At 39.5% G+C, this 24,811-nt stretch overlaps 1 protein-coding gene across 3 annotated transcripts in view; it reads right to left on the bottom strand.

The window, feature by feature from the left end:
- The window catches only part of LOC125459058 (short transient receptor potential channel 5-like), a 90,715-nt gene extending 70,765 nt beyond the window's left edge, over positions 1–19,950 (bottom strand). Inside the window, exon 1 of one of the 3 annotated variants that reach the window (XM_048544985.2) lies at positions 17,190–17,499. The gene's annotated coding sequence lies outside the window, so the exon portion shown is untranslated. Of the gene's footprint in view, positions 1–16,800; positions 16,885–17,189; positions 17,500–18,988 lie in introns of those variants that run through there. The other 2 variants (XM_059651379.1, XM_048544984.2) reach the window with 2 other exon arrangements.
- Between the last annotated feature and the right edge of the window lie 4,861 nt (positions 19,951–24,811).

The following is a 24,811-nucleotide window of genomic DNA, read 5'->3' on the forward strand; positions in this document are numbered from 1 at the left end:
AAAAATGTGAGTTTAAAATTATTGTCCTTAATTTGAATAAAATCGATCACAGAAATATTACAACACAGTAGATTGGGAAAATAGGTTACAAGATAGGATGGTTAGAGTTGCAATGCCAGTTATTTCAAGAGGCAATTTATAACTCTGAAAAATTAATCATTTCATTAAGAAAGAATGTTTCTACAGGAAGGTTTCACTATCGATGGCTAACTAAAGAAATTAAGGATGGTGTCAAATTAGAAGAAGAGCAGATAGCGGTTTAGTGGTAGGCCAGAAAATTGGTACCATTTTATAACCAACAAAGGTTGAGTGAAAGAAAATAAAGGAGGAGGAATTAGAACATGAGAGGAACTAGCAAGAAATATAAAAGCAGACACTGAGAAACTCTATCAGTATATAAATAGAAAGAGAGTAGCTAAAGCCAGCATTGGTCACATGGACATAAGCTGGGAATTAAGAAGAGGGAATAAGGAAATGGTAGAAGCATTGAACAAGTGGTTGGTATCAGTCTTCATGTTTAAAGACAGAAAAACCATCCACTAAAGGACAAACTTAAATAATAATTTTCAATGGACAAAACGTGCTAGTGAAAGTAGTTGCATTAGTTGTAATCTTTCAAAATTTGCTAGGTTTTGGAAAGGTTCCAACAGATTTCAAAAAACACAAAAGTAACTCTATTATGCAAGAATGGAGAATGACAGTAAACCGTAAGCTATAGATCCATTGACATAATATCTGTCATTGAAAAAATCTGGAATTCAATTATTAAGGAAGTGTAGAAAATCACAGTACAATCAAATAAAGCTAACATAATTTTATAAAAGGGAATTAATGTTCGACTTTTTTTGAGTTCTTTTAAGCTGTAATAAGCTGATCATTGTGGCTGATATAGGAACTAGTAAATATAGTGAATTTGTATTTCCAAACATCATTCAACCAGAGGCAGGTAAAAGGCTGCAACGCAAGAAAGATGTTTGGTGTGCTATATTAACATGGACAGAGGACTGCCTAATTAACAATAAATAGAAATAGAGAATCAGGATAAAGTCATTTTCAGGTTAGCAAATTACAACAAATGAAATATTGCAGAGATCATGCGGCAACCTTAACTATTTGCAATCTGTATTAATGACTAGGTTGAAAGGACCAAGCAGTTGCAGGCAAATTTGCAAACAATACAAAAGTAAGCAGGGAAGTTGTTTGTGAAGAGGACAAAAGAAGTCTGCAAAGTTTGGATGGTATATTAATAAAGTATATGGATAAGTAAAATCTTAGCAGATAGAGTATGATGTAGGAAACTATGAGGTTCTTTGCTTTAGCAGAATAAAGATGCAGAATGTTTTTCAAATGGAAAAGATGAAATTAAAAGACTGCTGCATTATAGTGGGATATATATGTCCTCAAATGAATCACAAAACATTGGTATGGCTGGCAAGGAAATAGAAGGACAAGCTGAATATTGGTCTTTGTTGCAAGGAGGTTATGGAATATCAAGGTAAGAAAGTCATATGACATTTCTACAGGACATCGATGAGACAGCACCAACAATATAATGTTGAGGTTGGGTCTTCTTAAATAAGGAGAAATATACTTTCACTGGGGCAGCTCAGACAGAGTTCATCAGGTTGATTTCTGGAATATAGGGGCCGTCCTGTGAGGAACATTTGAGCAGATTGGGCAAATGCTCAAGAGTTGAAAGAATGGGAGGTAATCTTACTGAAACATAAAAGATCCTAAAGGGACTTGTCAGGCGAGGTGCTGATAGGATGCTTTCATTAGTGAACTAAGACTCAGGTCAGAACAGGGGGTCTCAATTTAAGAAAGATTTGAGGAGAAATGCCCTTATTTTCTCAGCATATTGTGAATATTAGGAATTTTGTATTCTAAAGAGAAGTAAAGGCTCAATCACTGAACATATTTAAGGCTAAAATAGACAATTTTTGATCTTCAAGGAAGCCAAGAGTTATGTGGGGGAGTCAAACAAGTGTAATTAAAGTCACATATGATTGACATGATCTTATTGAATCACAGAACAGGTTAAATCAGCCAAATGGCCTACTCCTATTTCTTAAAGTACTTATTGTAGAAATTGTTAGTCAATATTTGTTTGGGAGCAGAATTACATGAATAAGTGCAAGTGAGAAGCCAAATGTTGCTGGGTTTTGTAGTCACTGGCAAAGTGACTGATCTCAAAGACAGTTGACGACTACAATGTAGTGACATTGTGGCTTGACTTCTCCTTTCCCAAAATCAGTTTGCGTCTTGTGCTCAATCAAGAGGTTCATCAGACATCTGGCAACAATGATAACATCAAGCACAGAAAGCAGCAAATCATGTTGAAATATTCTCGCTGTGAACAAGACAAGAAGCAACACCACTGAATCCTTTCACTTTTGAAACAAAAACAGAAGTTACTGGAAAATCTCAGCAGGTCTGACAACATCTGTGAAGACAAGTCAGTTATCATTTCAAGTCATATGACCTGTCTTCAGAGCCGTGATAAGGAAATTTACCAGAGAAAGAGTTGTGGGTGGGGGCCAGTGTAGGTCTGGAACAAGGGATGTTCCATATACCCCACGAAGAAACAGATAACCTGGGGCATAAGCAGGTACCCATGGCTACCCCTTAAACCTGAAGGAAGTGAGAGGAGTTAAAAGAAAAGTTGCTCAGTGTGAGGACAAGCTTAGCCAGGGGGACGAGGGTGTTGGTGAATGGAGATGGTTCAGTCGTTCTTTACAGAAAAAAGCAAAGAGTCTGGAAACCATCCTGATGGCTGTGTAAAGGAATTGCAGGATTGCATGTCCATGGTAAACAGGAGGCAGCTGGAGCCTGTGAGCTGGAATTTCTGAAACTGACATAAAGCATCAGTGGAATCGTGGATGTAATTGGGAAAAGACTGCATGAGGGGAGAGAGATTGAAGTCAAGATAAGACGGGATGAATTCTATGAGGCAGGAGCAGGCAGAAACAATGATTCAGCCCAGACAGACCTGTTTGTGAATTTTGCAAGGAAGGTACAAGCAAGTTGTGCAGGATCAGGAGTCTATGAGTTTGGAGCAGTCAGGAAGAGATCACAAAAGGAATAAGGCCTGATGTTCCATAGTGGGATCATGGTCCAGGGGATATTGGAGGAAGTATCTGAGAGTTGGTGCTCAGCCTTTGCAATGTAGAGGTCAGTCCACCAGACAACAACTGCACCTCACCTTGTCAGTGAGCTTAATTACAAAGTCGGAATTGGATCTGAAAACACACAGTGCAGTCAGTTCAGAGGGAGATAGGTTGGAATGGGTAAGGTGGGGGCGGCAGGAGGAGAGGCAGAGAAATTGAGGCGATTGGTGATATAATACAGAATACCTACAGTGTGGGGACAGGCCCTTTCGCCCAATCAGTCCACACCAAAACTCGGACCATCCCACCCAGACCCATCCCCCTATAAACCACCTAATCTACACATCCCTGACACTATGGGCAATTTAGCCTGGACAATCCACCCAACCTGCACATCTTTAGACTCTGTGAGGAAACCCACACAGACATGGGGAGGATGTGCAAACTCCACGCAGACAGTTGCCCGTGGGTGAGATTGAGCCCGGGTCCCTGGTGCTGTGAGGCTAACCACTGTGCCACCATGCCACCCCTATAAAGAAGGCTCCACCTACACTTGAACTCAGATCACAGGATTCAGAAACCAGCATGCTCACCATTACACCAAGTCAGCCACAGCCAAGAAGGCTCCAACTAGGCTTGAACTCGGATCACAAGTTTCAGAAACCAGCGCGCTCACCATCACACCGTGGCAACCAGAGTCCAGTGCCACATCGAAAGTTCTCAATGAACAGGTCGAGTGCGGATAAAAGGCAAGAAGGAGGGGTCCAGGTGGAGGGACAGTGTTTGAGGTGAGTGAAAGAGTTCTGAAGAAGGGTCTCTGGACCTGTAATGTAAACTCTCATTTCTCTCCAGAAATGCTGTCAGACCAGCATCCACAGTTCTATCAGTTTTTGTCTAGCCTTTCACTTTTAACTTTGATCGATAGCAAAAAACATGCAATCAGGATGACTAAAACAAAACTGCAATTAATTAATCACAATAGAGACAGCTGTCATTCAATATAAAGAAAATCATTTCTTGAGGGCCTGAGAGGATGTTTAACAGTAATGATGAGCTCCGTATCCTGCTAATAATTGGGGGTCAGTTCGCCGTATGTCTGGTCTGCCTGCCAAGGCAGACTGATACTAACAGCATGGGTTTCCTTCATGCACTAGCTGAGACTGCACACAGGGTCAGAGTGCAGTAACAAAGACAGGAAATGTAATTGCGCAGCATAGTGAGGTAAGTTGTTTTCTCAGCCTGCATATATACACTATAAATGCGAAACAAATATGAATATCATTCGCATGCAAACTATTGAAGCACACTCAGATAATGCTTATTACTTTTCGAGTAATACTATTCAGGAAGATCAGCTTTTCATACCCACTGCCTACATGGCCCAGTTGGTGTTGTCTCAACTAAAAAAAAGGGTTTCAGAACTTGAGTTAGATAAAGAGCAGCTTTATATTTTCTTTCAGTTCTTTTATGGAAGTCCTGCCTTCTCTTGAAATGGAAGAAACTGATTGCTGTATTAAATGCAATGAAGATGTTTCTTTTTGGATGGTAAATTTCTATAGCTGGTTATAAAAGCAGCAATTATGCTTTTTTTGACAACGCAATTTTCATTTTTCACTTTTCGCAATCTTGTGTGAGTTCTACGTCATGTGCCATTCAGTCAGTGCTGTACCTATGGCAACCGTAATATTGCTGTTCCCATCTATGCAATAGCTAATGCCAATAATAGCAATAACAGAACCATTCTTGATATTTGTCTCAAATGCATTTATTACTACTACCGAGACAGTTATATATTTTTACCTATGCCCAAAGTGAGATATGCGATGTATTTTGTGCTCTAGGCACTGGATCTATTCCAACAGGAGAAATTAAAAGTAGGGGCATTTGGGAACATTTTTATGAACAAGAGACTTTTCTAAGGCCATTGATTGTATAGAAACACAGTACCTTATCTGGAGAAAGCACTTGGAAAACAGAGATGTATGGTTACCTCATTGTAAGAGAAGCTATTCTCATTAGTTCAATGAATTCTAATTGATTTTAATCTGCGGGAACTTCAAAAACTAGAGAAGCATAGAATCACAGACAGAAATTTCAAAATTTATCAATTAACTGCAGACTCCAGAAGTTGCTGTCAGTTGCAAAGCAATAATTATGATGAACATTGGCAGTTCACTGTCATTACTATTGCAAAATTCAAGCCAATAACATTGATGCTATAGTGATTGTAGACATTTCATGTTAAGGAAAGGAGTTGGTAAAATATACAGCAAGGATTCAACATTAGGTCCACATTCTGGCATTGTGTTTAATTTACCTTTTCTGAGGAGGAGAACATTGCAAAATAGCTCTGAATCCTTTCTTAGAAGATGGCATGGGTTCATTGGACGGTACCAGAATGCAGAACAGTTGGTTTTTAGAAAGATTTAGATTGTTCACCTAAATACTTTCTATGTTGTTCATATTCTTGTGACCACTTTTCAGTTACCAGAGAAGATTTATCAGGATGCTGCCTGGAATGGAGGGAAAGTTGTATGAGGAAAGGTTGAGAGAGCTAGGGCTTTTCTCTTTAGAATGATGAAGGATGAGAGGTGACTTGATAGAGGTGGACAAAATGATCAGAGGTATAGATAGAGTAGACAGCCAGAGACTTTTTCCTATGGTGGAGGTAGCTTTTACAAGGGGGCATAGTTTTAAAATGAATGGAGATACGTATAGGGAAGATTTTAGAGGTAGGCTCTTTATTCAGAGAGTGGTCGGGGCGTGGAATGCATTGCCGGAGAGAGTGGTGGAGTCAGCCTCATTAAGGGCATTTAAAAGGCTATTAGATAGGCATATGGATGGTAGCATAAGGTGGGGGTGAAGGTTAGATAAACCTCAGGATTAGGGTAAACGTTCGGCACAACACCATGGGCCAAAGGGCCTGTACTTTGCTATACTGTTCTATATTCTATGTTCTATGTAATGCTGCTAAGAAACTGCTGTGCTGCAGCAAACTAATGCAATAACTCACTACCAAGAAGTATTATTTAATAAACTACAAGAGGGAGGGGACTGTAAGTCATGTCTTCTTAAATACGCACGCCAATAAAACTGGCTATATTATCAAACTGACTGATTATACAGGGTGGCATGATGGCATTGGTAAGATCTTTTCTAACTGTGTGACCACATCATTATCTATAGAATTGCTGATGTGATCTATGTCAATAAAAAATTCAGAGGAAGAAGATAATAACAGAAGTTGTGATGCTTTTAGGTGCCATGGCACCTCTCCTTCAGCTGAACACAATGAATTGGAATCTTTATTTTTAAAATTTCTGTTTCTTCTCATGTTATGTTGTCTTGAAATGTAACCTTCTCCATTGAATACTATCAGAAATGTCCTAATATTCAGCCTCGATTCATTTTTGTTTAAGCAACCCACTAGGACTGGGTACCAAGATTTAAATTACATTTTTTTCATTTTATGGCTAAGTAGAATTAAGATAAAATTTTAGATTATTTTCCATAGATTTCATCTAATACCAGAAAAAAATTGAATTGCAGATACTGCTAAACCCAATAATATGAGCCAGATGGATTGTGTAGCCATCCTCATTTATAAAGCACAGGAAACATTACAAAATGGAATGTATTTTGAGTTACAGGCCAGTGCATAATGAGATCAGGTGGACTTTCAAGTTTTTATCAGTGTACTCTAATCTTGCTGTAAATGTCAATGTAATGTAGGTTTATAGATACTATAACTAATTAGATATGTAGATGTACTATTTAACAAGAATCAATTGCAGGGTTGAACTGAAAATACCTTTACCACAGGCACCATTATGTGACTCAAAAAATGTAATGTTACTGTATTATATGATTCATACTATAGTGCTTCAATTTGGATGGTTTATAACTTAAGATCAATGTTGTATTTGCCTGACATTCATGCAATGTTCTTTGCATAACTGGCACTCTTCTATTAGATGAATCATCAACTTGGAATAATATTATTGAACAAATTCTTTTTAATAACTGATTATTCAGAGAAGCATTGGAATTTTCTGTGTTAAATTTCTTGCTTACTTTAAACTTTAAGAAAGGATTTTCTAAATCATATTGCATTAAAATTTCAATTATTGTTTAATTTTGTAGAGCCTAGGATACTTGTTAAAAGTATGGTGATGAAAAGGCCACTACTCGGAGAGGACTTTTTTCTAAATGGTCTGGGATTTATTTTTCCATCAACTATTCTGATATTTTTTGAATTGATGAGTCTTTTATTATAATTTGTACACATGAACATTTTCAAAGAGTTGACTAATACACAATTACACAGTGCTGACAAAAGTGACTCCTCAAATAGGACTGTGATGCATTAAACCTAATTTTTCTGTGACATTCTTGGAAGGTAAGAAGATTTTGTGGAGAGGCAATATAACCACTGAATAACATAAGCTTGACCCAAATTAATTTTCCAGGGCCAATCCTAATTATACCCTCCTCTGAGCTCTGGCATACATTTCACCCATTAGAGCAAGATCATAGACCTGAAGTGGGGTATTGTAGATTGCCTCATCTATTTAAATTGGCTGTAATTGTCTATTAAAGGGCAAAGCAGTTCTTCAAGCAAACCTTTAGAGGGAATATTGAATGAATTATTTGCAGTTCATACACTTAATTTTGCACTGGCAAGACAGAGCACTGAAATTTCCCAATAGTGCAAGAACGCTTCAGCGGTTTTGTAGTCACTTCTGAAAGGAGCAACGGAATAGAGTGGTGTGTAGCACCTGACTAAATATAATGCAAAGGATCAATGCGATTCATATTGCACAAGGAGACTGGTCCAAATGAGAAAATTGCAGACTTGCATAAACCAAATATGACTAAGCTACCCACTTGAACCTCATGCCAAATAGATGAACACACATTCCCACACAATGACTACAGCCTGATACAAATCACTCTCGAATGTTCATCAGATATTTTGAATGGAAGTATGGTATTAATTCTTGTTGCAATTTATTGGTGGCACTCAACATAATTTCAAACTAAAATATCAATAAATAAATATTTCCACTAAAACAAGTGATGCAGTACCTTTTTTTAAATTGATTCATGAGATGAGGGTGTCACTGGCTAGGCCAGCATTTACTGCCCCTCCCTAATTGCCCAGAGGGCAGTTAAAAGTCACATCTAGGCCAGACTAGATTGAAATGGCAATTTCTTTCCCTAAAGGACATTAACAAACCAGATGGGTTTTTCCAAATGGATTTGTGGTCATCATTAGACTCTTAATTCCAGACTTTTATTGAATTTAAATTCTACCATCTGCAGTGGCAGGTTTTGAAACCATGTTCCCAAAACATTAGCTGGCTCTCTGGATTAACAGTCCATCAATTACCACTCGGCAGTTACCTTCCCTTTGACCTGTAACTCACATCCAGGATGGATTCCAGCATAGGTTATCTGGGTGTCATTATACAGGTTCCCAACACTCCAAGCATTACAAATCTACTTGTTGATTTGTATGACAACATGGCAATACCTGATAAGGAGTAAACCATAGCTAAATGACTTTAAATTATTTCTTCCTGAACACCTTTAGAGAGGCTTCTTTATAGTTGGTTGTGATTAAGAGATAAGACAGTGATGCATGGTGGAGATACAGACTTTTTCCAAAAGAACCATTTTTTTCATACTTTCTTACCCTCACACGCATTCATTACAAACCACTAAATACTAACATACACCATGCCACATTTTTGTAAGTCAGTGAGTACTTGGAAGGGGATTTTGCCTGCATTCCTTCACGTTTTTTTCAAAGGTGTATTTTCAATATACAGCTACATCACCAACAGCCACCCAAGAAACCAGCACCCTGCATCCTTCTCAACCACATTTGCAGGTCACCAGAACCAGATATACACATCCACATCTAGAGAAAGAAACAGTGATTGAGAGGTAGATTATAGGTGGACAAACATGTGATAGTGGTAAAGGTAGAGTGGGAACCTGCTCTCAGGATGATTTTTGAGAAGTATAAATCTGAATAGTTCCATCATGCTCATGTTGTTATTCAATGGAAAAGGATGTAAAAATGCTGGCTGCACTAATCAATATATCAGTCACTTGTTTGTTATCTGCAGTACATTTGTTGATAATGCAAATGATCTCCATGGTAACCTGGAAGGAAGTGCATTCAGATATTTGAGGACAGTGGAAATCTTGATGCCACTAAGTGATTCTATTTTTCAGACTGGATTCAAATGTCTTTGCAACAGATGGTACAGCAGTGGACCCAGTTCTGAGCTTATCCAGAGTCTGTGGAGGCACTTGTCCTTTGTTGTTAATTTCAACAGAGCCTATACATACAGCTAATAGTGTAATAGTGACTAGCAGTAGTCTAGTTCTAGAATCTAAAGGTCTTCCGGCTTTCATTACTCTACTTCTACTTTTAGATGTGATGATTTGGGTACCTGAAGTTCCTGTCTTTAGTACAATATTTATGGTTAACTGGCATGGGATTCTGTTGCTTGTAATCAGCTGGTTTGTTACTTATTGAGCTGGGGTAAATGTTTCCATGTCCATTATCCTTTTGCCATGTCTGACTACTCTGATCAACATTTGTAACTTTTTGAGTTGGAGTGAGTTACTTTTAAATACTGTCAATATAATCTGATGCCCAAAAAAGGGAAACAAAGCATCCCAAGGGAAAGAACACTGCAAGAAAATAAGGAAATGCAGATGAATAAAACTAAAAGTGCTTATAAAGGTGATTGCAGAAAAAAGGAAAAATATTCATTAAAGAAGTTTGTCCCTTTAAGAGTGGTGTTGAAAATGGAGCTTCTCTTTATACGCACACCAGATGGGTTCAACACACAGTATGACTCCACCAAGAATGACAGGAAACTGCACATTCTGATTTACATATATTATCATCTTATTTGAATAGTACACAAAAACTCTTGCACAAAATATGCAAAGGCAATCAATCAGATGTTGAGCTCAGATGTTGAGCTCGAATACAAAATTTTATATTAGGGTTGTCCAATGGTCTGTACATGGCCAATTTACAACAGCAAGAATGATCCTACCAGATATCAAATGTCAAACATTCAGTTTACAATGGAATGTGCATGCACACAACTACAGTAGTTCATATACATACTAATTATATTACAAATAGGGGTCCAAAATTTGAACCCAGATTTATCTTTAATCCTGATGTGTGCCTGCACAAAAACTAAAAAATTAAACTATAGTGAAGGTAATTTATAATGTTTGATTTGTCTATAGTTCCCTTCCACTTGACCATTATGGTGAAAATTTCCCAATCAATTTGAATATCATCTTACAAGGGCAAATAAATACTCTGATATTCCAGCTTAATCTGTGACAGCTGCTTTAGTTACCAAGTCTAAGTTATATAATTATCCAAACAATTCCTGCAGCTGCTTAATCTTCTATTTCTTTGCAAATATTTCAGTGACTAGAGATTCCTTTGGTTGGACATGACAACTAATAGCTGAGCATGTCAAATAGGTTCTAGAAATAGTCAGCAAATATTCCATTGGACCTACAAGTGAGGAGGAATGAGAATCTTAGAGACTTAGAATCATAGAGTCATGGACTCTGGTCCCGTTTGTCTGTGTTTGGTCCATATCCCTCTAAACTTTTTCTAACTAAATATCTTCTAAATATTGTAATTGTACCTGCCTTGACCACTTTCTCTGACAGCTCATTCCATGAGCACACCACCCTCTGTGTGAAAAGGCTGCCACTCATATCCCTTCTAAACCTTTCCCCTCTCACCTTAAACCAATGCCCTCTAATTCTGGACTCCCCTACTCTGGAGAAAAGGTTTTAGCTAATCACCTTATCTATGCCCTCATGATTTTATAAATCTGCATAACTTCACCTCTCAGCATCCAATGCTCCAGGGTAAAAAGAGTCTAGGCCCGAAAGGTCAGCTTTTGTGCTCCTAAGATGCTGCTTGGCCTGTTGTGTTCATCCAGCTTCACACTTTATTATCTTGGATTCTCCAGCATCTGCAGTTCTCATTATCCCAGCCTATGCAGGCTTTCTTTATAACTCAAACCTCCCAGTCTCAGTACTGTTCTTGTAAATCTTTTTTGCATCCTTTCCAGTTTAGTAACATCTTCCCAGAGTAAGGCAACCACAATTGTATGCAGTACTCTAAATGTGGCCTTACCAATGTTTTACAGCTATACAAGCCAATGTCCCAACTCCTGTGCTCAATGTTCTGATCGATGAAGGCAAGCATGCCAAATGCTACCCTACATACCTGTGACACCACTTGTGAGAAACTACTGACCTGCACATCTAGGTCTCTCTGTTTGACAACTCTCTTCAGGGCTCTACCACTAAGTTTATAAGTCCTGAGCTGATTTGTCTTGCCAAAATACAACACCTTACATTTATTTAAACTAAACTCTGTCAGCCATTCCACGGCCAACTGGCCAAGTTGATCAGTATCCTCTTGTATTAGATAACCTTCACCGTCCGCTGTACCACCAATTTTGATGTCATTCACAAAGTTAGTAACCATGCCTCCTATATTCTCTTCCAATTTGACTGAGTAATCCATGGGTCCAATGGTTAGGCATTGGACAAAACCCACACAAAAATGTTGTTGTAGAAGGTCTTAGAAGGGGAAAAAGAAGAGAGAACGTGAATTTCAATTTTTCAATTTGTCCAAAAAAATACTACCGTACTGGAAGCTGTACTGGAACACCTTGGTTAGGAGCATAGATTGGTCTGGAGCACTCATCTTCAATGTAATGTTACAACATTCTCAGAGCCCATAGTCTTTGCAAACATTTCTATGATATCATCTGGAATGAATTGAAATGCTTGAAGACTGGCATCTGTAATGCTGGGTGCCACTGGAAGAGGTGGAGATGTATTATCCATTTGGCATTTCTAGTTGAAGATTGTTGCAAATGCAATTGTTGCAAATCACTGAGGATGGGGAATATTTGTGGAGTCTCCGTCTCCTGTTAAATTTTTAATTTCCCACAACCAGTCATGACTGGACATGGCATGACTGCAAATCTTGGATATGATCCATTCGTCGTGATATCTATTGCATGCTGCTTGTTCTGAAAATAGTCCTTTGTTATCTCTTCACCAGATTAATATCCTATTTTTGGTATGCCCAGTGCCTATCCTGGCATACCCTCCTACACTCTTCATTGAACCAGTCCTCCTGGTTTAATGGTAATTGTAGAGTGAAAATATAAATTTGGCCATTTAACCAAATATAATTCTGCCACTCTTGATGGCACACAGTGCTTCACGGATGTCCAGTTGAGAGTTGCTAGATCTGTTCAGAATCTGTCCCATTTAGCTCAGTAACCATTTTACACAACACAATAAAATGTATCTTAAGTGTAACATATGAGAAGTTATCAATATAAAAAATGATCTGGATCAAAACTTGCAAATACTACTGCATATGAAAAATCTCCCTCGTATATTTTGTGAATAAATCAAAATATATACCGTAGATTGAGCCTGAATGATAATGTCTGACAGTTTGTCACTTTCTGCCTTTCAGAGCATAGGATTACATGGTTAGTGGAACTCTGAAACATATCACCTTGTTAAAAAAATGATTATCAGTCTGTGAGGCAGCAAGAACTGCAGATGCTGGAGTCAGAGATAACAAAGTGTGGAGCTGGAGGAACACACCAGGCCAGGCATCATCAGAGGAACAGGAAAACTGATGTTTTGGGTTGGGACCCTTCTTCAGATTATTACCTGGTGATCCCTATCCACTATACAACATCCAAGAGATTTTAAGTTTCAGGCTTTACTTATGGACTACAAATGCAAAAATGCTTTAGCAGAAATCGGTTTGACACCTCGAAAGGAATATTACAAAACTTACACCTGTAGGGTATTGCTGACATATTGGGATAAAATTTCTACAAAGGTTTTTTCCATCTCCGGCATGGATATCAAGAGAAGATCTGTTTTTATTGTATCTCCTAGGGTTCCACTAAATTCATAGCACCGGATTTTGACAACTCCCTGTTGAAATATTATCCCCTTATTTCTGATTACAAGTGTCACAGTTTTTTTTAGTTGAGCTCCTTCCGCCTAGCTTCCTTCTGTATCAGAACTGATGAAATTATGTCTTTTCATTATGAATTTCCTTTTCTTCTTGAGTTCTGCTGAAGGGTTAAATCCTTCACCATTTAGAAACAAACACTGCCATATCTTCATAATTTTCTGTTCTTATAATTAACAGATAGCTTACAGCAAATTTCTAAACAATATAACAAAAGTTTTCCATTAATTGCTTTGGGGAATTCTTTACCTTAATAATTGTCATGTATTACGTTTGCCTAATCTCAACTGTCAGTCACTTTTCCGGACAGGTTTCCATAAGATTATAAGAAATAAGGGCAGACGTAAAGCTGATTGATCTTACTCTGTCTTTCAATATCTAATTGTGGCCTTAACCTTCTTGCTTGGTCTTTACAACCCTGGACTCTCTTTTCGATAAAAAATCTGTACAACTTGCCTTGAATATATTCAGTGCATTTTCCCTTCTCCTTGTGTATTTTTTTGTAAGGGCGAATCATGTAAACTTTCCAGCACTTCAATTATTAAGCATGAAAAGAATTTTGGCTGAGTTGTAGTCAAGGCGTTATTGTTGTTCTCTCTTCTATAGAGATGTTAACATGGAAGCAGCATCTCAGTCATTGATGCGCCTAATGATAAAACTGAATTCAATTCTCAATAGTAAAGCTTAAAAAGTATTGTCTCAAATTCATAGCATGTGTGTGTCTGGTCCTGCCAAGCATATTTTTTTCTCCTCTTTTCCAGCATGGTTGGTTCTAACGTTCACAAGATATTTTTAGTGAAAATTGTTTTGCCACTGACATCCCTTCCTGGCAATCCAGTACTGATCAGTATTAGGATAGATAAAGCAGCATGATCCCTGACCTAATGTATCCAGTTCAAGCTGTCTGAACTTAAATCCTCTCGTTTTGTGATACTACTACGTCAGAAAATTATAATGTGCCCATGCTTTCTCTTCCATTAAGTATATTAAATACTTTTCAATGACTTCTTGGGATGCCCCATTCTGAGCCTGAAGTGTACTAACTTAGAAAATCGTTCCTTAAAACACTTCATTTTGATATGAACAATCAGCCTCATAGCAAATGATCTTTGGGACCAAACACAGCACTCCAAGTCTGACCTTGAGAGGAATACTGTAGATTCAGTGTGGATTTTTGACAAATCGAGCTGAATTGATATAGCACTGTAGTACAACTAACTTATTTACTGTCAGCACGCCACGTTGATGTGATCAATAATGAGCCTACTAGTTCCACTATGTCTCCTTCGTATGTATCCTTGATCAAGTTGTGTTTCTCCTGTGAGGTACATGTATCTTTTATCTATTACTTCCCAATGCTGAATTTCATTCATCATTAATCCATCCTACAGCTTCTTTTCAACTCATGCTCTTGCTTCCTTCTCCTCTCAAGTTTCATGCTATTGGTGAATTTGATTGAGGACAAAGGAGATAGAAAAAGGAAAAAATGTGCTTACGAAAACATGTTAGGTGGAAAATACAATTGGCAACCAGGCTGAATACAAAAGGCTCAGAGGAGATGTGAAAAAAAAATAAAAAGAAGAACGAAGGAGTCTGAAAAGAAACTGGAACCAAAGCAAAAGGGAATCCCTGTATCTTCTATCGGCACATATACAGAAAGGATGGTAAAAAGAGAAATCGGGCCAATTACGGAGGAAAAAGGGGATTTAGACATGGAGGCGGGGCAAAGATGGATTATTAAATGAATTCTTTACATCTGTCTTTGCCAAGATAGATGCTACTCAGGGCATGGAGAGACAGGGAATAATTCAATCACTACAAATGTTTAGAAATGATAAGGATAGGCTATCTTAATGTTGCTTAAAGTTGATAAGGCACTGGCACAGGCACATCCAGGCATATTGAAGGAAATTAAAGTGGAAATTGTACAGGCACTGGCCATAATCTTTCAGATTTCCTTACTCTCAAGGGTGGTGCCATGGGACTGGAGAATTGTAAGTGTCACACTCTCATTCAAAAAAAGGATGGGTTTAGGGGCGGGTGGCTAAAATAAATCATGGAACTACAGGCCAATCAATGATGGAATACATCTAGAAACAATAATTCATGGCAAAAATGAATGGCAATGGGGGCAAATGCAAGTAAACTAATTAAAACTAACATGGATTTTCTAATGGGAAATCATGTTTAAACAACTTGTTAACCATAAAAGAGAGCATGATGAGGGTGAGGCTGTTCATGTGGTGTACATGAACTTCCAAAAGGTCATTAATATAATGGTGCAGCACAGACATGTGAACAAATTTAAAGCTCATAGATTAAATCTGACAATAGCAGCATGGATTGAAAATTGACTGTGTAACAGGAAACTGAGAGTATTGGAAAATGGGTGTTCTTCTGTCTGGGGAAATTATAGCAGTAGAGTTTTCCATGGTTGGGACCATTGTTTTTATTGATTCATGGATCTTTGTGCATCAGACATTATTTCAAAATTTGTTGATAATACAAAATGTGAAAATATTTGTAACCCATGAGGAGGATCATGTAGAACTTCAAGATGTACACAAGTTGATATGATGGAAGGGCAGGTGGCAGATGGATGTTTAATGTGGAAAAATATAAGATTTTTCACTTTGGTAGGAATAACATAAAAGGACAATAAAAAATAAGGTTAGTTCTAAAAGGGGTGCGGGAGCAGAGAGCAATGGGCATGTATGTGTACACGGTGTTAGGGCTGGCTGAGACAGCAGTTAATAAAGCAGACAATATCCTAGCCTTTAGTAATGGGGACAGAGAGTAAAAGAACATAGATGTGATGTTGAATTTATATAAAACATTAATTTTATCTCGGCTACAATATTGTGTCCAGTTCTGAGCACCAAATTTTAGGAAGGAAATGAAAGTCCTGGTGTGAGTGCCAAAGAGATTTATACGAATGAAACTTCAATAATGAATATAGATTGGACAAGTCAAGGCTAAGAGAAGATCTCACACATGTAATCAAAACCATGAGATATTTGGACAGAGCAGACAGCGAGAAACTTCCCATTTATGAAAACACTGAGAATAAGAAGGCACAAATTTAAAGTAATTGGCAATGGAAACAATAGCAATATGAGAAAAGGCTGTTTCATGCTGCCAGCAGTTGGGGTCTGGGCCGCACTGCCTAAGATTGTGGTTGAATCAGCTTCAACGACTGTATTCAAAAGGGGTTGAGACTGTAATTTGAAAACTAGTAATATGCAAGCAGATGGAGAAAAGGGAAGGGTGTGGCATTAAGAAAGTGTCATTAATAGAACATTTGGACAGTGTATGCAGATATAATGAACCATTAGGAGCTATAATACCCTGGTGGATTGAGTTTATAAATTCCAGGTTGGAAGGCCCCTGCAGCACTTTATTGTGATCGAGTACCTTTTTAGATTTATTCTTGGAATTGCAGACTTCCTACCTCTAGTGATGCATGTTTCTGTCACTAAGTTTTGCTGGAATAGATGCCAGAAACTGTAATTCTGCAGGACCTAAGGCTGGTCTCCCACGGCCTATAGGAAGTTGTTACTATTGCGAATTGCAAGCTGTCATGTTATGAAGTGACTGTTAACGTACCTGCCGTGGTCTTCAAGGAAGCAATGGGACTCCAACTCAGTTTTCTTTGTCTCACAGAGAGTGACGCTGCAAATGGCACCGCAGTCCTGAGCTATTCTCTATTCCCTTACTCCCTTTGGGTGGATTGGTGCCACGAAACTCTGCTTACCTGCTGTGTTCAGCTAAGAGCAATTTCTTCTGCATTATGTCATCTAGTCGTTTTTTTGTAAGTCTAGGCGCATGGGTTCAATTCTCGCATTGGCTGAGGCTACCATGAGTGATTCTGTTTCTCCACCTCTGCCCTCACCTGAGGAGTGGTGACCCTCAGGTTAAACCACCAGCAGCTCCCTCTATCTCTCTCTCTAAAGACGGAGCAGCCCTACGGTCTGTGCAGACTATGGGGACCTTACCTTTACTTTATGGGGTGAATCTCCGCGCGAGTTCCCCGACGTGATTTGGATGGAAACGCTCTGAAACCGCTTAGGCAAGGTATTTTTCTCTCTCTCCATCTCTCTCTGGGGATTTCCACAGCTCTTCCGCCAAAGTTACGAGCCGTGACCGCTAATAAAATTTACCCCTTCACTCGATCCGTTCCGTTCGTTTCTTTTGGAGATGGCGCAGTTGAGGTGAATCCCTAGAATTTATCTTCTAAAGGCTTGCGCGCACAGACTTTCCCCAGTTTGTGGTCGATTTGTGAAATTGCCTGTGAGCCCTGGGGTTAACGGACGTGTTCCTGGGAAGGGTGATTCGGTCGGAAATTGGAATCATATCTATCAGAATGAACCTCCCTAGCGTACGTCAATGCGCTTACAGATAACAGTGAAAAGCTTCATAAATCTCCTCAATTTTTTGGGGGGAGAACAACGTAACCAAACGGGGTTAACTACTTGCTTTCAGCCTCACGGTCACTGTTTCGTCAATGCCAGTTGTCAAGATTGGTGTTTGCTAACCCTGGTTAAATATTCAATGTTAAACACTTCAACAAATAGTTCATAATTAATTCTTTCGCAAGACCGCTCCCCGAGCTTTCATGTTCCCTACTATTTACTGCAGCAACAGAGATCCCGGCATTAATCAGACTAGACCCCCAACCCTTCTGCCCCGGTAGCAGCTGTGAATGTTTACATTTGTGCAATTGTCTAAGGGGCAATTTAAAAATTGCTGGAATGAGATTGTAAAGATAGTGAGTACCGACAACGCTATGTAAATGTTATAGGCTGTTTCCCTCCGCTGGCTGCTAAAAAGCAGCCTTTGATAGTAATTGCACTGTTTGTGATATTGTGATGTTCAACAGGACACCTTAGTAATGGGGTGTTGGGGATGGGTGGGTTGGCGGGGGAAGATATTGCCACAGTCCGAGAAATGGCTTTAGCTGTTCGGCAAGATGAGACCCCATTAAGAAAGACTCGCACACAGTTCATAGATGACTAGTATCTTCGATGCTGAAATTGTCATCGAATTGCCTCACTGGGGCAGGCAGGGTCGTTATATTATAAACTACTGTGCAGTAGAACCAAAGATGAAGATTCAAAAATAAAGAACTACGAGCAATTTGTACAAGACCCACCCGTTAAGACCGAGAGACGCTAAACCCCAGCCTACTTCCCCCCAAATAAACAAGTCAGAAATGGATGGTAGTTTCACGCGCTTGTGGTTCTGTCGATTTATTGGACCCATCGTCTGAAGGCGAGATCTGTCCACTGTCAGCAAATTTTGCAAAGTGCATTTTCTTTTTTCCAGACGGATTTAATGAAAACTTACTGAGCTGTTTATTGCGCCTGACAGATTCGGTTGACTTGTTAAAATAAGAAGCTGTGTAATGGTGGGGGAGAACATGGGTGTGAAAGAGTTCAGAGTAACTGTAAATGTACACCTTCCCAGCGCCAGCCTTTGCCCGTAGGTCCATCTGAGCAGATCTTACAGCTCCCCAGTGAAACACCGCCTGCTATTGGATGGACCGGTTCAGATCCCTGTCTACTGGGTCCATTTTGGTGTTTGTTTTTAAACATGATTATTTCTTAAAATCTATCCTATTCATTACGTGGTTTATACAAGAGTATAGAAAATACCCTACATTTGCCTCGCGCAGTGGCATCATTCCAAATCCTAAACGTTGTCATTCTTAATGAATAAACAAAGGTTTTATTCTTTGATTTAAAGGTAGTCAAGTAGGTGCAGTAGAACAGGAAAAAAAGACATTTATATTTACCTGTACGCTAGTTTCCCCCCATAAATCGGTGCAGTGTAGTTTTCGCTGAATTTATAACGCAGCAATTGTACAAACGTTGTCATCCTGAAGACTTCGCGGCACGATACAATGTAAATCGCTGAAGATCGTTAAGATCCCAAACGTTTTTAAAATTCCCCTCTGCACACGACGGTTGTGCAAATGAACTTTTCCGCCATAAGACACTTCGCTTTTAATTTAACGTGTCGGAGACATTATTATATCCTACAGGTTCGGGGGCCTGGGGGGCGCGGTGGTGGGGGCTTGCTGGTAAAAGTGCAGGAGACAAGCGTGTGTTGTCAGTCTCTCTCGGCTTCCCCAGATCCTCCTTTAGGAACTGGTCGCGCAGCTCTCCATCGAGATAGCGAAGCCAGGAGAGGCTGGGGTGTACATTCCGAACCTCTAACAATAGCCGGCACACTTCAGCCCTCTCGCTGGAGCCACGGCAGGAGGTTATTTTCCCTTCTCTCTCTCTCTCTGTTGGATGACAGGATTTTCGATAGGTCAGTAATGTAGGTACAGCTCTGCATTGATGTGACAGAGGCGCCAGTCAATCAGCCTTTGGTATGATCGCGACTGGGGCTGACACATGCTCCCAAGAGCGGGGGCTGCCTCTCACACAAACACTGCAACCGAGACAGGTAAGTTATGAGGCTCTTTCCTTCGCGTTCTCCTTCGTTTCTTTCGTTTTCATCCTCTCATTCCTTCTTCTCTCCTTTGTTTATCCATCCTGCCCTTTCAGAGATCGCCGGTGTTTGGGGAGCTGAAGAAAACACTGCTGTTTCCAATGCTTCATGTTGTTGTCATCTCGTTAGCAAAGCATTTGGCCCCTTGCTGCTCAGGATGGAATCTGTTTGATATTTCCCCATGCGCTCTCACTGCCCAGAATAGACAAGAACCAGGGGATCTTTTTTAAACAATGTAGCACTGGACAATCAAAAACTGGGGTGATTTGGCTTGACCCTGCAATCTCCAAAGGAAGGAAAGAACTTGGATTTAAGTAGCACCTTTCTCCCCTTTAGGATATTCAAATACATGATGTAGCCAATGAGGTTCCTGTAAAGTCTAGTCACTGTTTCAGTCTCGGAAATGTAACAGCTGAGGTGTGCACAAGTTCTGACAAACTGCATCAAGCCAAAAAGCCAAAATATCTATTATTAGTTGTTGGGTGTTTGACTATTATTACACAAATCTGGGAGCATGCTTTTGTTCTTCTTCAAATAGTACCATGGAATTTTCCACATTCATTGGAGCTTGGTGTCTCGTTTTATCCCTAAAATAACATGCCAGCAGCATTGCATTGAAGTACCTGCCTGCATTAAGTACTGGTGTCTCATGATTGAGGCTTGAACTCATGATCCCCTGAATAAAGGTGCAAGAAAGTTTAATGGAGCCAAAGGTGGCACTGATACAGCAGAGTGGGCAGCCTTTTATTGCTAAAACAACTGCTAATCTGTCAATCCCCTTCACAATCTCAACGTCATTATTCAGATACACTGGTGTGGAGGATAAAACAATGTGGGTTGGGTTAAAAGTGGAGTGAAAAAAGAATGTGTTATTAATGGTATGTAAACAAATTAGGCATTTGTCACAAATGGCTTATTTTCATTTTTAGAATATATCCCTTGAGCTTCCATGTATGTGCAATTTAACCTCTTCAGCTAATGTGTGTAAGTGGGAGAACAAATCAGAATAGCAATCAGAGGTGAATAGTGCAGATACATGAGTAGTCTGGAATTGTTTTTAATGTTAGCCAATGGGGGCAAGAGAAACTTTATGCAAAACATTTCTTTAGCAAATTAAGTAAATTAGGAAGAGTTTACAACAGGTCAGATTACACCCAGTTAAATCACAGTCACAAGCCATCTTTTGGTTCAAATTTGTGATGAACACAGACACTGGTGGTGACAGAATTGGGATCTTTTGGTCATTGGTGAATTAAGAATACATTGCTCTGGAAATGCTTGAACTTATTCAGCAATCTATCACAGCCTCTGACGTATTTCATCAGCTTTTGAGCATAATAATTGTGTATTAAGAGCAGACAGCAAAGATTCAGGGGAGCGCTCAACTACTAATCAAGATTAACTATAAAAACAATATTTCAAATTGAACTTGTTTTCCAAATCACGCCTGAATGCTGTGTGCAGTTTTTGTCTCCTCAGCTAAAAACAGACATAGTTGCTTAGGTAGTCTGCAACCATTGTTAAAAAGGAGTCACAGAACTGAAACAAAACAAAGAACTGTGAATGCTGGAAATCTGAAGCAAAACAGAAGTTGCTGGTGAAATTTGATAGGTCTGGAAGCATCTGTCAGGACAACTGATGAAGGTCAACGGACTCAAAATAATAGCTCTTCCCTTTTTCCTCAGATGCTGCCAGACCTGCTGAGTTTCTCCAGTTATTTTTATTTTTGTTTATAATGCGATTCTCCTTTTAGTGATGAGGTAAAGAAAAACATTCTATCAAAGGACTATGCAACTTTGGAACTGTATGACTTAGAAGGCCATGGTGGTGACGCCACTAACATCAGCTTTCCTGCTCTCAGATGCTGCTTGACCTGCTGTGTTCATCCAGCTCCACACCTTGTTATCTTGGATTCTGCACCATCTGCAGTTCCTATTATCTCTGCTACAATTTTAACCTCTCTGCGAAGCCTCACAATCAAAACAAGGAGTCATTTAGAACTGAGATGAGAAGAAATTTCTTCATTCACCAAGGCATGAATCTGTGAATCTTTGGATTTTCTGTTCTAGAGGGCTGTGTTTGCTCATTATTTGAGTATTTCAAGACAGGGATTGATTGTTGGGCACTTCAGATATATCGCAATTAAGGGGAGCATACCGTTTACTCCTGTCACTGCTGTTTGTCATGGTTTTCTGTTTCTGTGTAAACAAAAAAGGAAATCAATTTAAAGTTAAAGGGGAGGTGATGGCCTAGTGGTGTTATCACTGCACTGTTACTCCAGAGACCCAGAGAGCATTCTGGGGGCACTGGTTTGAATCCTGCCATGGCAAATGGTGGAATTTGAATTCAATAAAAAATATCTGGAATTAAGAATCTAATGATGACTGTGAATCTGTTGCCAATTGTTGGGGAAACCCATCTGGTTCTCTAATATCCTTTAGGGAAGGAAACTGCTGTCTTTACTGGTCTGGCCTACGTGTGACCCCAGACCCACAGCAATGTGGTTGACTTGAAACTATCCTCGGGCTATTAGGGATGGGTATTAAATGCTGCCTGGCCAGCAACACCCTCATCCTGTTAATGAATAAAGGGAAAAAAAATGTTGTATAGTAAATACTTTATTTTACTAGATGAAAAAATGCATACTTTCTATTTTAAGCTTTACTTCTGGTTTATTTTTCTTATAGTCATATTGTAAGTCTTATTTCCTGAACCCAAAGAAAATAATGACAGTCTCTTGGATATTTTTATTGAGTGGCAGCAATTTCCATTATGAGTTTCCTGTGTAGTAAAATTGCAAATAATTGCTTTAAACTTTCTGTATGTGTGATTTGATTTTAATACCTCAGTGCCAATACTGGGGCACATTATTGCATGCAATGTTTGAAACTCAATCTAAGATTTAGAATTTAGAGTCCCTACAGTGTGGAAACAGGCCCTCCAGCCCAACAAATCCACACCGAACCTCAGTGCATCCTATCCAGACCCAATCCTCTATAACCCACCTCGGCTGCACAACCCTGAACACTATGGGCAATTTAGCATGGCCAATCCACCTAGCCTGCACATCTTTAGACTGTGGGAGGAAACCAGAGCACCCAGAGGAAACGCATGCAGACACGGGGAGAATGTGCAAACTCCACACAGGCAGACACCCGAGGCTAGAATCGAACCTGGGTCTCTGGTGCTGTGAGGCAGCAGTGCTAACCACTGAGCCACCGTGCTGCCCAAAAATCTGTGCATTCATAATAGATTCTTGCCAGCATTGCATTTGGAGTGTAACATTTGGCTTCACCGATTTGACTAGTAAAGGTGGATGTCATGGCTCCCATACCCATATTCAATGCATTTGTACAAACACCAGCGCTAATCTCTTCCCCATCCTCCACTGGAAGATTGCAATAGACTTCCAAATGCACTGTCAATACTAATACATGAAGAACAGACTCTTATTCAAAGGGTAAGCCAGCTCCCATGAACTGTATCTCAATGCAATGTTTGCGCATTTAGGCAAAAGGAATAAAGTTGAGAGAAGACACAGATGGGGCTTCTGGTTGCAGGGTGTGTGTGGGTCCAGCATTGGACCCTGTATTGGCAGCGATATTGGCAAGGTGGGCCCAGTGGTGAAGAGATGGTGCCTGAAGAATGCTGGTTCTGACATTGGTGGGTCTGATGTCTGGCTGGTGAGATGGTGGAGGAGGGCTGGTGACTCAGGTGTTGTTGGTGAGCCAGCTCAGGGCTCAGGACTCATGAAGGATGTGGCAGAACGAAGAAAGACTTTCTTTCAGCTAAATCTTTTTATTCTTTATATTCTTAAGCTACTCAAAATGGGGCTGAATTATGGAAACAGTTGAAGCTGGTCACTCTATTTTACTTTATTATTCGCTATAACACACAATTGACGATAAATCATTCAGATCAAATACTTTGCACGTGAAAGGCAGAATAATTCAATGCCATTTGTACACCTCAGTACGTGGATTTCAATGACTGAAGAACAGATGTGATTTCTCTACTCTGGATAACTATCTCAAAGTGGTTTATACAATCAAAACTTTGTTATCAACATGCAGACCAAAGATGAAACAAATTACCACAATTAGAAAAGTAATCAGTGAACATCCATGCACCTCCATAGGCATTCTAAATACAGTCACATCTCCTAAATTACATCCTCTCTGATGTCTCTCACATCTCCCAACATTGGATGATTTTAGTGGCAATGGAAATGACATGACACTGAATTAAGTGTAACAGATTATTGATACATGAACATGCACAGGTCAGAGGCATAATATTTAATGATCATTGTGTTTCACCAACAGATCTTCAGTCTTCAAATAGTGCCTTAAACTGTGAAATTTTGATTTTTCACATCAGCAATCCTTATATGCTGTCCAAGTGAGATAATCAATTACAGCACAATTGATGCTGGGGATGAATGTGTGCTTGAAAGACAATTGACATTACCTGAGCTGAATTCATTTGCAGTTTTGGTTAGGGAAGAGAAAGGGAGAGTGCAACAGAGAAAAATAAGTCTCCAGGACCCCTCAGGATTGTACATTTCGATCCAACTGTGCATTCAAATATAACTTGAAAGTCAGATCTGTACCAGACAAGATATCAATAGATTTTTAAAAAATTTTTGAACTTGCGTATATGTGGGGCTAGTTTGAATATTTAGGAAATATCTTATATATTGAAATGCTTAGTCACCATAACCTAGATGGCTGTAAAATAGTAGGAAAGGAAAGATCTAAATATTTAAATAATCAACCCAATGGTTTGACCAGCTCTAAAGCTGAAATCTCTCATCAAACAAGTTAATTATCTAGTCATTATCTAGGCAATTATCTAGGACCGCAACTTTCCCCCCGCAGTGGTCGAGAACACCCTTGACCGCGTCTCCCGCATTTCCCGCAACACATCCCTCACACCCTACCCCGCCACAACCGCCCCAAGAGGATCCCCCTCATTCTCACACACCACCCCACCAACCTCCAGATACAACGCATCATCCTCCGACACTTCCGCCATCTACAATCCGACCCCACCACCCAAGATATTTTTCCATCCCCACCCTTGTCTGCCTTCCGGAGAGACCACTCTTTCCATGACA

The sequence above is a fragment of the Stegostoma tigrinum genome, chromosome 15 (assembly GCF_030684315.1).
Source record: "Stegostoma tigrinum isolate sSteTig4 chromosome 15, sSteTig4.hap1, whole genome shotgun sequence".
NCBI classification, from domain to species: domain Eukaryota; kingdom Metazoa; phylum Chordata; class Chondrichthyes; order Orectolobiformes; family Stegostomatidae; genus Stegostoma; species Stegostoma tigrinum.